General features: G+C 37.7%; 1 pseudogene; it reads left to right on the top strand.

The window, feature by feature from the left end:
* The first annotated feature begins 281 nt into the window (after positions 1-281).
* On the top strand, positions 282-435 carry LOC132777373 (U1 spliceosomal RNA; annotated as a pseudogene).
* Positions 436-17,663: the final 17,228 nt, after the last annotated feature.

Below are 17,663 nucleotides of genomic sequence, written 5' to 3'. Positions count from 1 at the left end.
CATCACTGAGGCACTATGATCCAGAATTCTGCTTCCCTGTCTTCCACGGACTGTCTTTTCTCTCTTCCTGTGCACAAGCATCAGTTCCAGGCAGATGTGTTTCCATGAAGGTGGTTGTAAAGTGCCAGAGCTATGCTGTAACCTCCTCCTTGTCCTGTAAATTATTCTGTCTTTGTAAATTATGTGGCTTTCAGTTAGCTTTGGGCATAGGGTACAATGCAGTGGCAGCATTCCGGCTAACAGGGCAGCTGAGGCAGCAGCAGTATGCATGTCAGGTTCCTCATCTTCCCTAGCAGAGGAGATAACTTGTTCATGAAGGAGGTTTTCCCAGGAGGATGCTCATCCATTGCACTCCAAGTGTGCTGACCCCTCATGATTTCCCCAAATGTGGAAGACTCAACTGCAAAATGTGGAGAAGTGATAGCCCTTTCTCTCCTCGCCTTTAAAAAGTTGCTAAAATACACTTATGCACTAAGACGTCTCAATATTTACCATCACCAGATATGTTGAATCCCCTCTAGATACTGGAATTGATTTCAGCCTGTTAGCTGTTGGAATGACCTCACCTCTTAACAAGGTCTTAGTTTTTTAAATATTTATTCTGTTAATCTATATTATATGATTATGTTGGTTATGGGTTATGTAATTTGTCAGATGGGAGAAAGGCGATTTGCCCTGTCTCTCTTTCCCACATCATATGGGGAAAAGGGGAGGTACCTAAAATAACCACTTTCCTCTCCATGGTGGAGGAGGAAGCATTTTGCGACTATGGGGGGAATATGGACATCATCTGACGAAGCTCAGCAGGCCCTATCAAGGTCCCATTGATAAAAGGAAAATGGGAAGGAAAAATGGAGCTAAATAAATCTCATCTTAAGAGGTCCTCTTAATGTAAATGTAAATCCCTAATTTTGAGAGGCTTCATCTGCTCCATCTGATCCAGATTCACATGGAAACATACACACATGCTTCAAGTGCTGAAATAATTTGTTCTGAAGGCACAGCATATCTGTGCTATGAAAATGTTGCCAAATAAAACTTAAACTATATGTGACCTCTATGATAATCACATTGTGAGAAACCAAGGCTTTCAAGGGTGGAAGAGAATACATTTATGGGCATGTGTGTATGCACAACAGTAACTATTGTCTATGCCTTTGGGCATATCATCTTGTAATTGAATCTTAACAATAAATAGTACAGCATCTCTGAAGTTGCCTTCCTCATAAGAAGCAGTTTTAAAAATCTGAGTTAATGACTTGTCTTCAAAAATATCCTCAAGCAATTTTTACTAGCCCTTGAATTTTTTTGAAAAAAATAGATAAACCATATCCTTGAATAAAATTACAGATTTTTGAGCATTTTAGATACTGCTAACAGAACTCCAGGCTTCTTCCAATTCATAAGCCATACATCATACCAGAGCTGGTCCAAAGATCCTCAAGCACAGCCAGCGGCTCTGGTTTCTGAACAGGTGAATATCCACACCGAACGTCTGACTGATTGGTGCTGCCAGCTTTGACAATGCTGATCACCTAGAGCAGAGAAACACAGGAAAGATAGGTGAGGGGAATCAATCTACCCACAGCTATTCAACCAGTCCACTAATATATATTTGAAGGGGACATTTGTCTGCATAGTTGATAGCTGTGTACAGATTTATTCTCTTCGTCTATCTTTTCTGCATTTCTCTGCTCCAGGTCTGTTTTCTTCAAGCATAATCCTTCTCATCTCCATTCGTACAGGAAGAACAGGCAAACTGAGATACGTTTTAGGGTGGAACTTAGATCTGTGAATGTATTAGCTCAGTCCAGAACTATAAGAATAAGGGAAGGAAACAACAAATATAAAACATCTAAAGTATGTATCCTAAATTAATTGAGTCCATACTTTTAAATAATCAGATTGTTATTAATATATAGTAACAAACTCAGCTATAGCTGCTAAAGCTAACAGAATGATTTGTGACTGTCTATCACAACCAAAACTCCAAGCCCATGAAAACTAAACAACTCAGGTCTACATGCTAAAAGGATCTCAGAACCTGTCTACACCAACCCTACAACCCGAAGAGGATCGGATGTTGAACATAGATGTCCAGGTGATGTTCTAGTCCTTAACATGGCATCAATAAAGCTGAGCTGGTTTAGCTCTGCATTAAGTAAAGTTGGAACTCTGTAGCAGCACCGCACTTCAGACTGTGAGTGGGCAGCTGACTGGCTTCAAAGTAAAGTGGTCTGCTGTCCACATAGTCCAGTAACACAACCCCCCTTTCCTTCTCCCCAAACTTATGACCATCTTTATGTCAGCAAAAAATATTTATTTATTTATTTATTTATTTATTTATTTATTTGCTTTACTTCTATACCGCCTTTCTCAGCCGGAATGGCGACTCAAGGCGATTTACATAGTAAAGGTTATCATAACAATATCAAAGAAGACAATTAAAAACAATATGTTAACAATCATTATCATAAGCATCAGCAAACAAATCAGAATCAGAATCCGTAATCATAATCCTATACCAATTCCTATGTTCGGTTGTACCATCTTCATGTATTCATTGCACTATTTAGCCAAACGCTTGTTCGTAAAGCCAAGTCTTGACCTTCCTCCGGAATGCCAGCAGTGAAGGGGCCTGTCTGATGTCCACAGGTAGGGCATTCCACAACCGAGGGGCCACCACCGAGAAGGCCCTGTCCCTCGTCCCCGCCAACCGCGCCTGCGATGACCGAGAGCAGGGCCTCCCCAGACTATCTTAATGTCCTAGTCGGTTCATAGGTGGAGATGCGTTCGGAGAGGTAAGTATGGCCAGAACCGTTTAGGGCCTGATGATGGAATTGCAAAAGGGTATTAATGTGTATGCTCCAAAGATGTTCAACATGTTTGCTTCTCCCACCATAGCAGCTGTTCAGTTAATGTTTTCATTAAGTAGAATGCAACTTATTGAGCATATTCTAGCAGCACTAGAGCTAGGAAATGAAGGCTTCTTATCCAGAGGATGGAAGAAGTACTTTCTTGCACTGCAATTCCAAGAATACACTAGCCAGGCTAAATAAATAACTTTCCTAAGCTCAATTGCCATAACTTATGGTGGTATATATGGGCATGTTAGGTTTTTGTCTAAAGCTGTTACCAATGAAAACCATTACACCAGCAGGAGGGGTCTACAAATCATTATATAATACTATAAATTTAATTCAATGCATGAGAAAGTGGCTGTAAAATATGCATTTTATTTCTACATACTTAGCCTGCATTATCCAGCTTGTCTTTATGCAAAGAGATGTGCCTGAAATTTCACAAAAGTGCTTCAGGCAAAAATTTGCCATTTTCACAGTAATATCTAATCATATTTGCATTAAAGTTACCGCTTTTGCCTGTGGAAATTGCCTTTTGTTTTTAGATGAAAACATGTCACTTGAGTAGAGAGAACATGTTTGCTTTCATGAATGAGAAATTGTGGTTCATGTACAATATTTCTCCATTGATAGCGATATGTTTCCACAAGGTCCTGCTGAAAAGAATGTATTATTTTCAAACCTATTAGAGTGCAATCCCTGGCCTTCATTCTTTATATGAAACAAAGCAAAGTTGGCATGCACAGGAAATTGAATGGGCTATCTTTATGTTAGATTAATCAAAATCTTCAGAGGTTAGAATTGATTTGAGGGACAAAGTGAATAGCAGTTTTCTTTAACCTAAGAACATGAGCTATATCTGGGGAATGATTACCATAGACAATTCTCTCTCTGTGCTCAAAGTTAAGGGTCAAAGTAGACAAGATGCCCTAAATGCATCATTAGATAGCATACCTGAATGTTTTAAAAGACAATCATTTAATTGATTTTGATGAAAATGCATTCCTATTTATAATTTTAAAACTGCCAATGTAATGACACATTTCATAATATAGTTGTTTTGTTCCTAATAGTTAAAGCAAGAGTAAAGCGTAGAACCAATGCGAACAGTGCTTTAAGTTCTGGACTAGGACTCTGGGAGGCCAGAGTTCAAATTTCTGTTAAGCCATCAAAACTCATTGAATGACATAGGCAAGTCATGCTTTCTCACTGTTAGAAGAAGGCAATGGCAAACCTACTTTGAATAAATATTGTAAAATAAAACTCATAAATCCTGTGATAGGACCACCACATATTGGAGTCAACTGGGACTTTTGGAAATTATAGTTCAAAAGCATATTGTTGGCACATAAAAATAAAATTGAAGCGATTTGGTGCAATTACACAAATAAGAAGAGGTGCAGCCACAAGGGTGATCATCCTGGCATATATCCACTATCAATTATCATGTGAGTGCAGTGGAATAGCAGCTTTGTCCAATAAAGTCCAAAGTAATTTCAGACAATGCTCTTTTCTGTCTAACTTGAACTAACTGCTTTCCACCTTAGAAATCTGCCTCTGTAATCAAGGTAATTTTACCCATTGGTAATGTTCAGACTTGAACAGAACTTGCCAGACTTTGAAAGCAGATTTCTTCTGACTACCACAATCCTGAGCCCTTACAAATATCAGTGGAAGGAAAGACTGCCAGCAAAGGTATCCTTGAACCGCATCCAGCTCCTCCCTTTCCTCCACATCACATCAATTATATAATGACAATGACAATTATGAGGATGCTGATGATGATTGTTTGCCTTTTTGTTGAAAAGTGTAATATGGTTATTTCTTTAATTACACTTTATAGTGTAAATTATATTATTATACTACTCTAATATTGGCAAGAATAAAGGGTGGCTAAAAATAATAAGGTAAAACATGAAAATGAAAATGATCGGACTCACGTCCAAGTAGACAGGCACACTATTATATTTGTGTAGAACAGTCTGATTGAGAGGCATTTGAATAACACCCATCCTTGTATGAAATTCTTACAAAGGCTTTAAATGTTGTTGGTACACAATTACCTTTGGATATTCCAGTGTTAATATACATGAATTAGTAGTATTACTAATAAAGGATGAAAGGAGTAAGTAATGCTATGCTATATATAATTTCTCCTCATTCCAGAATAATCAAGAAAGGATGAGGCTGCCAATTCCAAACTATGGAAAAATATATTTTCTGAACTCATAACATATACAGAACACGATGAATAATCTCTTGGAGAAGCTAGTAAGCTCTTAAATCTAATCCCCTTTCAACAAGCATTTAAAAACTTTAGTAAAAATTGAATGCCATCTGTTCTTCTAACACTATCACACAAAAAGTTTAATGGTTTTCCTGACATGTAAAGTAGAGTTTGTAAGGGGAGGGGTTTATTCTCCAGTTTACTTAGCCATGAACAGCATAGATGTAACTGTTCCTTCCTTTTTCTATTTGTACTCAACTCTGCACCATATTTAACTATAATCTGAAGGAGACAATTCAGATTCTTCTGTTAAAATTATTATTCTTTCTTCAATATTTCAGTGCAGATTCCTCCTCCCATAGATTTATGATTTGAGATGTAATTTCCGTAGTCAGTTTAGTGAATACCTGACGTGAATCATTCTTGGTGCATTATGATATCTATCCTTTCAAGGTACTTTGATGTTTGGAAGTACTTATGAGACCATTGTTGCTCCTGGATAGATATAAGGTGGCAATGATAAGAAGTGTTTTTTTACAACTTAAAATGGTGTATGACAACTACTGTATTTTATGAAGAATATATACTAGGCTTGGGCGGTTTCATTCGTTAATTTCGTAATTTGTTATTAATTCGTATTTAAATTAGCTTACGATCCAATATTGAGCCATGCAGGAATAGTGTGAGAAGTAAATTAGATTCGAAACAATTTTTTCAATTTATTTCGTAATTATTTTGTAATTATTTCATAATTATTTTCGCATGTCTGGTGCAAGTTTTATAGTTGTTGTTTGTTTTATCACACCAACAGTCAACAACAGAGGGAGAGGGAAGCTTCAGAAGTTTCCCCTGTCCCATTTGGAGGTTTTTTTTAGCATATTGCGCAATTGCGTCTGCCATTAATTATTTAAAAAAAATGAAATGCAAGGGCCCCCTAAAAACAAAACGAGTTTAGAACCAAATTTTTCTGTGGTTACCCAAGCCTAATATATATCTTGCCTCATCGTATGATGTAGAGATGGTGAATCCTGATTTATCCAAGTCCCAATAAGTTGTCAAGAACAATACACTGGAAATTACCTGTACAAGGAGGAGTGGAAACATTAATACCTGCTTCCTGATCACCAGGGGAACAGTGAGGGTTGGGGGAATTTCACTGCCCCTATATATTCCCTAAAGCAGTGACAATATATTCCCCAAACCAGTCACAAATACATAGCTCTTGTATAATTATGGGGGGGGGGGGGGGGCTCACTAAATTTTGCTAAAGAAACAGACAAATGAACATTATATAAAGCTGACTACTTCTCTGAGAGTTGGTAGCTGGTGAGGTAAAACCGCTCTTTTTGTTGCGTATATTTACAAAGAAGCAAAAGTACAAATATATGTTGCTTCAATTGCTTAGTGGATGATTGGTTTTCATGGGTGTAGGCTGATGAAATTATCCAGGTAATTACCATCACTTAAAAATAATTTGCTTGGATATTGTGTCTGTGGCATTCCATGTCTCTACTGCCATCTCCACCTCTGGGCTTAATGCTACCATTGCCCATGAACATAGAAGTACGACAGTGCCCTCAGTGAGAATTTTCCCAGACCTACTTCTTCTCCCTCCCCCTCCCCCTTCAGTGGCCAAACTCTTTGTGCCCTTCATTTATCAGAAACTATTCCCTTATCCCTGTTGATTACTCACCTGCTTTAGTTCTCTTTGTATCTGATACATACTGGCAATCAAAGATTCTAGTAGAACAGGCATGTTCAAAGTCCAGCCCGGGGGCCAAATGTCGCCCCCACTCAAATTTCTACTGGCCCTCTCTTTCCAGGCCTCCCTCCCTTACTTCTTTCTTTCATTACTTCTTTCCTTATTTCTTTCTTTCCTTCCCTCCTTGCTTCCTTAATTCCTCACTCCCTCCCATTCTTGACTTCCTCCCTCTCTCCCTCCCTTTCTTCTTGATGATTAGGGCCCCAAAAATGTGGGCCCCTCAGGAGGAGAAAAGAAGAGATGGGGGTCTCTTGCACCCTTTCACCCAACATTGCCAATCAAATAATTCTCAAGTGTGGCAGACGTTGGTGCTGTTCATCTGCCATGTTCTGCTCCTTGGGAAGGAGAGATATGGTGTACCTTTGGAGAGTGACAAATCTGCTATGGGAAAGCAGGATTCTGGTCACTGGCCTCCTTTACTCAAGAAAAGAGAAAGAAGAATGGTTTTGGAGTCATGATTCATTTGTAAGGATCTGATCCTTGGTGTTTTTCTTAGGGAAAAAGGATGCATTTTGGCATTTTAGAAGTTTTGGAAGTTTTGGAACTGGATTTATTAGACTTCAAGGAAAGCAGGATCTGGCCTAAATGCAGGTGTTCTTCACAACGGAAAAATGGAGAAATTGTGATGTATGCATGAGGATGAATGAATGTGTATAGTTGCATGTGGATGGGCGACACCTAATGGGTCCACCAGCACAATACCGGGCATTGAAACACGGCACCCATGGGAACTGCCGGATGTTCCCTCCCTGGCCAGTAGGGGAGGGGCAGAAATCAGATCCAGGGCCCATGTCACATGCCAACCAAAGTTGTGATGAACATATAATGACCAACAACTGCAACACTATACAAAAATATAAAACATGCAGGATGGGTGGGAGGACAACCCGAAGCAGGCCTGGTGCCTGCCAGGTCCTACACAGCCTATTTAAGTCTGCTGGGCGAAGGGAGCGGCCGGCTCCTGGCCAATACAAGGTGCTGGGTGGGGCTGGCCACTGATTGGCCAGCTGACCCAGTGGCGGGAAACTTCCCGCTGCACGGGGGCTTCTGGGAAGGAGAAACCCCCTGCTTCCAACATGGCCAGTGGGAGGGCACCCCCCACCACAACAGGCCTTGCCTGATAAGTCAGGCAATGAATTTAATGTGTATGAGTGAAAATATAATTCCCCTTCGTCAACCAATGTAACTGTAGGTTGTTTGTGTCATTATTTGTATAATTGTAAAAGATCTGATACTCTGTCTCATACTGGAAAATTGCAATAAAAATAAACTATGCTTTAAAATTATTAAAAAGTTAGTCATAACAGAGCACTTATAAATTGAATTTTGGAGGATTTTCATGTAGACTGGAATGAATCCTCAATAGCTTGGCTCAACAAGCTATAATCAGATTATGGACTTTAGCACAAACATTTCACTATTGTGCTACATTTACATTATCATACATAATAGATACATCCTGGATTGGGAACCTTTGATATCACGCCCCTCTTAAATAGTGCAATTGCACCAATTTGCCATTCTGTGGTTCCACAATCATAATACCATACATTCTCATAATTCAACCTTCCTGTGCTATTGATGATTATTAATATCATCATCATCATCATCATTATTGTGGCATTATGGCAAATTAGAATAATTCTACAATTTCAGCATTTAAAAAAGGCAATTTTTTTATATAAAAGGAAAGCATCAGCTTGGGAATAGCAAGGGGAATAATTCTGTTCCCTGATGTAATGCCACTGATTCCATTTTGACATAGAAGCAAAAGATAAAAGGATATATATATATATATATATATATATATATATATATATATATATATAAAATCTGAAGAGAAATCGGGAATACCCATTATTCTATGGTAAGGTACTGGAATAGTGCAGAATTGGGAACTATTGATAGGAGATGTTAGCTGCTACGTTTTTATTCTCTTGGAAGCACTGGTTTTCTATTTATTTATTTATTTATTATTTGCACTTGTTAACCGCCACTCTCAAGCCCGAAGGCGACTCGTGGCGGTGTACAGAACATAGAACACAAAGGACAACAGGTTACAATAAATCAGGACCACAACACACATCTTACTAATACACAGCTACTTAACTAAAAATCCGCTTCGTCTTGTTTAGGGTCATAATCAATCTCGTAGTCATGGTCCATTCCGGTGGTCATTCCAAAAACATATGAATTATTCTATGAAAAATAAAGAAGTGGGTTGGAAGGTGGAAAACATAGTTTCTTGGATGAAAATTCCCCACTCAGAAGCCCCTCACTCAATAAGCTTTTCATATCTCTGGGTGTGCCCACATAGAGTGTTTCCCTGACTTTGTGATTACTGCTCATGCCATGTCACAAAAGCTTTGAAACACAAAGGAAAACTTGTTATAAATCTCTGAAGGACCTTTCAGTAATTAATATAATTACACACAAAATTGCTCATAATTGTTGCACTCCTCAGAAATGTTTATTTCAGAGGAAATCCTACCAGCCTTATTGTATTACTGCCTCCCAGGATCAATATTATATTAGTCTCAGCACGTGGTTGCCCAGGGCAGAGCAGCAAGCTATTAGCATTTCATTAACATTATTCCACAGCTCATGAGTTTCACTCTAGTGATTGATGACCCAGCCACTCCACATACTAAAATGTTTATAAAGACACTAGCTGCAGTCTGGAACTACAGAAGATATTTTATTACTGCAAAAGTGAAAATAATTAGATAAAGGGATGCTGTCTGAAGTCACTCTGCATAACTATCCTTAGAGGTGTCCTCCATTTTGTCATCATATTATAATGATATCCATAAGATATTTTCTCAACCCATCATCTTTTTTTTATAAATGTTCTTTATTGAAGTCTTTTATATTACATAATAGTTAAAAACAGAAAGAAAGGAAAAGAGTAAAGGAGAAGGAAGGAGCACCAAAAACAAAAAAAGGAAAGTACAGAAAGTTAAAAGGAAAAGTCAAGAAGTGGTCTTTCACCACCAGAGGTTTTCCCTTCTTCTTCAGGTTGACTTCCAGGGTTCTTCGAGGATGGTTTCTTCCTTTTCTTTCATTCTTCTTTCTCCTTAATTTTCTTTAAATATTTATAGAACTTTTTGACTAATCTAATATAAATAATTGTATAATTGTATATTAATATTTCATTCATTTTTGGACAACCCATCATCTGATGGTTACATTTGTCACTAAAATAGCTTTATTTGGGATGCTCTTTCGACCCACTCATGCTATGTAATGAAGCATTATTATAAATCCATTGAAATTGTCATGGTTCCATCTTATCAATCCTAGGGTTGGCAGGTTTGTGTAGAGTTTATTAGAATTCTAAGCCAGAGAACTCCTGTGCCTCTAAAATGGGCAAATCCCAGGACTCCATAGGATAGAACCATGACATTAAAAAAGGAATAATACTGGTACAATTTTGTAATGTGAAAGAACCATTAATGTCAGTTCTTGTGGGTTTTTTCGGGCTATATGGCCATGTTCTAGAGGCATTTCTCCTGACGTTTCGCCTGCATCTATGGCAAGCATCCTCAGAGGTGAGGTTTGCTGGAACTGGGAAAAAGGGGGTTTATATATCTGTGGAATGACCAGGGTGAGACAAAGGGCTTTTGTAAGTTGGGCTAGGTGTGAATCTTTCAACTGACCATTAATGTCTTTGTGATGGTGTTCTTCAACAAGTTGAGAGGATTCAGCCTGAACTATCAGGATCTATTCAGATTAAATCACTTAAGGGTAAAAGACTACATACAAGTAGATAAATCGTTACATGGATGGGCTTTACAAGTATTCATAGCTATGCATTTAGCATGCCATTCATTCTCCCCAAATGGTTGGCCAGCAGCAGTGGGACTGGCATGACCATGACCATACAGTCCTATCATGCATTTTTAAAATTTTGAAACATCATATGGGGCTTTTTTTTAGTGTCCTAGAACACTTTCTCACCAGTCCAGTGACAGATGGGCATGCTGCCAATCACACAATGTCCCCGGACTTCTGGCATAAGCCCCACCCACAACTGAAGTATGATGCTTCCCAGGCAACACAGGAGGGTTCCTGTGTTGTGCTGACTCCAGTGGAGCTTTGGTAGTGCTTTCCCCATGTGATGGGGGAAGCATCACTGTGAGGGAGCAGTGCTCAGGGTGGCAGATTTACCCTGCTGCCCCTCAGTTCACTGGCAAAGTGAGAGGAAGCAGGACAATTCACCTGGCTAATGTGATAACATCCTAAGTGCACTATCATGTACACTGCTGATATGACCCTTTTTCTTGTCTTCCCCATTCCCCTAAAAAACTTAATTACCGGTATTATAACTTAATTATTCTTAAAGTAATAATTTTCTTTAAGAAAAAAATCATTATCTTAAAATTATCACATAGGACCTGCTGTGTGATATGTGAATTTGTTCTGTGTTAGAATTAGTTCCATATATTATAAAATAAAGCTTTGACAACAAGGCCTGTCAAGAATTCTTGCCAAATTGTCCACAGACTTTCTTATTACTTCCCAGAGCTTAAAACTCTCAGTTCCAGTTTTACTATTCATAAGTCAGGACATATGCATTAAGTTTAGAGATTAAAGCAACACTTTCCCCCCACAGGACATAGCAGACTAATGTTCTATCTTATAGGAAAGTTTTCTCCCTTTCACAACTGGAGGTGATAATGTTTTATAATGCATCAACTGTTTTCACTTTATGCAGATATTTGCAACAGCCTGGAGTTACCAAAAATAAAAATTGAAAGACCTTTCAAAACATTAAATGCTAATAAAATAATGCCATGCATTCTGTTTAAATACTGTGCCACGAAGGCTATTATCTCTGTGCATATGTGAGCCCTTATTGATCTTTTCATGGAAAGAAAAAGTTAGTCCCTTCTCTTGTTTTTTTCCTTTTTAAAAATTCAACATTGCCTGCACTGGATTCAATAAAACAGTAATATTTCTCACTTCTTGACCACCAATAAGCAGGAATGTTTGTGAATTTATCTGTATGCATTTTTGCCTTGACCTTGTTTAGAGGACAGATACTATTAGGACTTCAACAGGAAGCAATCTTAATAGCTTACATTGAATTTTATCTCCTCAGATCTCTCAAAAACTTACACTCAATTGTTGTTTTCCAAGAATTAGCCATGATAGTTTCTTGCAGCATGAAAAGAAGGAAGGGAGGGAGAGAAAAAAAGAGCGAATCTAGAGTTTTTTTATTTAATAAAGACAAGCCATTAGTATACTAAAACTTTTGCTACCAACTTTATTCACTTTGTTAGTAGTAGTAAACTGCAGCAAGATTCCTTTGCATGCTGATATTCCATACTAACGTTTGTCAGAGTTTTTTAACATTCCATCATTTCTAAAGTAAATAATTATAAGGATCAGGACCATTCCAGCAACACGCATTAAGGATTTAATCTAATGGAGACTTACTTCAGCCCAGGCGGCTAGCTGCAAATTGTATTATATGTTTTAAATGTTTTAATTGGCTACTATTTTTAGAGTCATTAGAGAAATGTGTCCTATTTTTTCTATTTGTATATTTAAAATTCTCATTTGTTATTTTTGAGTTGCTTTATACCTTGATGTTGTTCATTTGATTGTCCATGATTTAATGTATTTTGTTATGTTTTTTCTTGGCATTGGATGTTTGCCAAGTTTTGTTGTAAACTGCCCTGGGTCCCTTTCAGAAGATAGGGTGGAATAGAAAAAAATTGTTATCATCATCATCATCATCATCATCTGGCTAGCACTGAGTGAAATAGAGTATTTATTTTTAAAAGGCACAAGCTTCTCTGTTAGAGAAGTGGTCATAGTGTTGAGCTATTGGAGGTGAAGATTCAAAGTTTGAAGAATTAATGAAGAAAACCAGAGAGAAACTGATACTATGGAGAAGATATGAACTGACTGGGAGTATTGGAAAGAAGGGCTAGAGAAGAGTCAAGAACATCTGCAAGATATAGGTAAATACTGCTATATAAAATTTCTTACTGAAGCTTCAAGTTGTGTTTGTGTGCTCCTCAAATGGAGGGGGAGTGCTTATGCAGAAGAAATGGGTTGTTGCTGAACAAAGAACCCCAACATTTGCTGGGACAACATTGTCTATATCTTTGAATGTCTATCTATTTGTGTGTGTTTGTACTCTAGGCCTCATGTGTGATTTCCACAACTCTATGCATGGACGGTGACATGTTGTCTGCATAAGGCAGAATGCTCAGAGACCAAGGCCACATCTATGCTGCCACATAATGCAGTTTCAGAATGCAGATAAACAGCACTGAACTGGATTATATGACAGTGTAGACTCATATAATCTGGTTCAATCTACATTATATGAGTGAACATTGACCATATAATGCAGTTCAAATTGTGATAAATAGCATTGAAGATGGGGCCCGAGTTTTCTATTAGTATACATGGCCTAGAGTTAGTTACAATATGAATCAGATCTGAAGATCCTATGCTACAAAAATCGATTGACGTACAAATTGAGGAGGCTAAAAACAAACTAACTGACTAATTGACAGGAGTACAAAACTCAATAGAGTTGTCTGAGGATTTTTTAATAGATGGAACAGCTGTCAGATTGATCCTGTATGTCTGTAGGCTGACATTGAAAGGAAAGTGATCATTCTCTACAATGCTGTTGGACAGCATCACAAATGCAAACAATTATTCTAGCCTAGAGGCAAACACCTTTATGATTCATTTCATGCAAATAGCCTAGTGTTAATTACACTTTTGCAAATCTGCAGATGCTGCAAAATCAGCAAAGGCATCAAGGAAAGCAACTATGACAAAGTGCTTACATGACCAATGCTTTTTAAATCCACTCAGTAAGATTTGTTTATCTTAGCACTGCATCTTATAAAAATTCAGAAACTACTAGGATAAATTGACCCAACCAGATGAAGCAAAATACATTATGATGTAAGATTTGTGTTAATTTTGAAAGGAATACTACAAAACTAATAGTTCTCAAGTATACTGCATGCTTATCACATGCTAAAGCTCCAGTGTGTATGTTTATTTATTTTTGTCTTGATGTTTGTTTTTTTTCTTTTCTGTCTTTTACATCTCTCTTTGGTCTATGTAAGTCTGTGTCATTTGTTGCTCTTACATGAGTATTTTTACTTTGCCGTAATATTTTTATTGAAATATTCTAGATTTATGTACAGTGATACCTTGAGTTAAGAGTTTAATTTGTTCCATGGCTGAGCACTTAATTCAAATTGCAGTTATCTCAAAGTGAATTTTCCCACTGAAATGCATTAAAGCGCTATTAATCCATTCTGACCCACCAACCCCCCTTTTTAAAGTGTTTTTTTAATAAGAAAATGTATTCTATAATTAACAAATAATGTATAAAAGCAAATTTACATGGAAAAATAAAAAAGAAAGATCAATTTTAAAATGGTAGAAGCACAAAGTTGTGTCACAATGGTAGAAGCACACAGTTGTGGCAAGGAAGAACAAAGTGAAGAGGCAGAAGCATCATTTACCCATACTGTACTTATTCCTGCCTACTAGGGCTGTCCAAACACGGAAAAATTTGTTTCTAAACTCGATTCGTTTTTTGGGGGTTTTTTTGCGTTTCGTTATTTAATAGAATTCCGAAATTTTCCTTAAAAAAAGTTCGATATTTACGAAATTTTGGAAATCATAAAACAATTATGAAACAATTACGAATCGATTACGAATCGATTCGTTAATGGCGGCCGCGATCGCGCAATACGCTAAAAAAACTTCTGAAGCTTCCCTCTCCCTCTGTTGTTGACTGTTGGTGTGATAATTATATTTTTTTCACTGTAGAAAACAAACAGCAACCCTAAAACTTGCACCAGACATGCGGAAATAATAACGAAACATTTACGAATCAATAACGAAACAATTACGAAACGAATTGGAAAAATTTGTTTCGTTTTTTAGTTGCTCCTGAATGGTTCAATATCACTTCGTTATCAAAAAAATAACGAATTTTTAACAAATTACGAAATTACGAAACGAAACCGCCCAGCCCTACTGCCTACCTCTCTATCTTGCTCCCTCTCTCTCTTCATGACCAGGTATAAAACCCACACAAAACCAACTAAGTGGACAAGAGCAAAGCAGATAGCAATCTCCCAAAGTGGACAAGAGCATGAAGCATGGAGGCTGTTCCCTTGAAACCCTAAAGCCTTGTACTTTCGTGCTAGCACTCCCTCCTAGCTCCTAACTCAAAACACTGCTTGTATGTCAAAGTAAAATTTGGGCCAAGCAATGGATGTTAACTTAAAATGTTCTTAAGTTGAGATGCTCTTAAATCAAGGTTCCACTGTACTACTTATTCCATTTTTACTTTTAAAGTGTATTTAACTAATTTGTATAAAAAGTGACCTATGATCTAAACATTATTAAACTATGCTATTATGCTACAAAAATATTCAAGGTATGACACCCAGGTATCTGAAGTTGATATGAAGTCTAAATAGAATTTAAATAGCAGATTTTACCATTCCTGTCCCTGTCCCTGTTCTCTGCCCAGTGGACAATTAAGTTGGAATGAAATGCCAAGGTAGTCTTCATCCTCTAGGCAATCCAGTTAATCTTAGGGCCCATCCAGACAGGTCCAGTACCCAGGACCTTTCTGGTTTTTACCAGAAGCATCTAAACAATGCTGCCAGTAAAACTGAATTAATTTGGAACAAAGCTTTTTTCTGAATTAGTTAAATACCTGATAAGATTAGTTAAACACCTGGTATTAGCAAGGGTGGGTCCTGTGTATGCTGGGACCAGGAACCACGTCATGCAATCCCTGGGCCAAGCCCACATAGCTATCTCAGTTCTTTGGGCTCTAAGATCCCAAAAAACAAAGAGGGCACCCTCCACCTCCACCCAAACCTCAAACTTTGGCCCTAAAAGTTACCTAAAGGAGCTGTCAGGCACAGAGCCTTCTTGTACATTATCCTGGCACACCAAAATGGTGCGTAAAGAGAAGGGGAGGGTGATTTAAAATATGTTTTTTAATTTAAGAAAGTGATTAACCTACACTGAGGCTTTAACATAGGCAGCCCCATTTCTCTGGCATGAGCAGAATTCTGAGAAATGTGATTTAGAGTGGGATCATTTGAATACTCTGATACAGAGTTCCTTGCCTTCACAAAGTACATTTCCCAGAATTCTACCCGATCCAGAAGAACGGGGCTGCTCGTGTTAGAGCCCCAGTGTGATTACTTCCATAGCAATGAGACTTAGAAAAAATAAGCATGCACAGTAAACTGATAAAAGAAGGATTTGCAGGGAAGGTAAGGACTGAGTAGGGAGTATACCTAGCCAGCTATTGGAATTTGGAAAATATAAGTTTGTGGCTGGATAATTTCAACAGAGGAAAGTTAGAGGTTGGATGTGAAGGGACAGAAACAAACAGAATTATCAAAAAGTATAAGTTTAAGTTTTAAGAAGCACACAGAAACAGAATGGACCTCCAAACACACACCATTATATCTCTCCTGCAAACACCACAAAGACACAGAGATACTGAGAGGAGGAGACCAACTTTGCTGAAAGCCATGTGATTGACTTTCTTCTTCTGATTGGCTGACAAGGAAAAATAAAACATCATGCAGCTCTCCTTGTAAATCACATAAGCCTCTGCCACCTCACACCCCAGACAATTATGGACAGAGTATGTTACATTGAAAAGAAAAGCCTCAAAACAACAAATCCTTACTTAACTCTCTGAAAGTTTCAGAGGCTTCTATTTCAATTCTTAATGCTTAAAGGGGGTCCCTTTCTTATTAGCAATTCAGAAATTTGTATTAACAAGTCGTACAACTCTCTGAATTATGAAACAGAGCTCTGAAGCTTTGCACACCCCTACTTAGTACTAATAACAGTACCAAAGTGTGACCTCTACTCCTTGCAACTAAACCGGTTTCTCATGTGAATCTTTGGGGCATGGGTGGAGAGTGAGCAAAAGTGTATGTGACCATTTTCATGGGCATATATATGCATGTGTGGGTGTATATGTGTGACCTTATATTTTTGTCTTCTTCCCACCCATTTGTGACAAATATAGCTTGGTATCTGTCCAGGTGTGAGTCTATTCTGTGAAACTCAAGTACTGTATGTTGTACACATTTCCCAAAAATTATGTGAAAATTGATAATGTAAACCCTGGTAACAAAACTCTAATGGTCCATGGGAGGGAAAAACTCATTGGAATGAATTTTAATAGGCAGAGAAACACAGGATTAGCTTACTTCTCACACCTTATGCTGTTACTTCATAATACATCACTTTCTACAAATTGTGTTCTTACCAGGAGGTCGGCGTTCTCTTTTTATATTCAAGTCAGGTAGGGATCAGAAATACAGTATTAGAATAGGCTGGGGAAAGAGAAACAGGTATCTATTAAAATAAGGAGTGTTCTTTTAGTAGACAATGTCTACTAGACATGGTGGTACAGTGGTTCTCAAAGGCTACAGAAAGGATCACAGCCCTATCTGAACAAGCTGGTTTTGAACGGTATGAACACTGTGTGCTGTTGTACCAGACCATAAAACATTCACCCTTATAGTGAGTTTTCTCAAATCTCAAATTTGAATTCCCAGATTTATTTTTGAAATGTTTGATTTCCCCCACCTTCCTGTTTTGTCTGACATAAATTTCAAATTGTTCTGCCAAGTATTACACTCTTAAAATATAATCTTACAGATTCAGCTGCTTATTAGAGTCATAGATTAGTTTGTCTAGATATACCCATCATACAGAAAATATCTTAGGATCGCAAAAGAGTTACTCTGATAAATACAACATTAAATAA

This window comes from Anolis sagrei, chromosome 5 (assembly GCF_037176765.1).
Source record: "Anolis sagrei isolate rAnoSag1 chromosome 5, rAnoSag1.mat, whole genome shotgun sequence".
Taxonomy (NCBI): domain Eukaryota; kingdom Metazoa; phylum Chordata; class Lepidosauria; order Squamata; family Dactyloidae; genus Anolis; species Anolis sagrei.
Note: the sequence above shows the minus strand (reverse complement) of the source record. Positions and strands in the feature narration are given on the sequence as shown.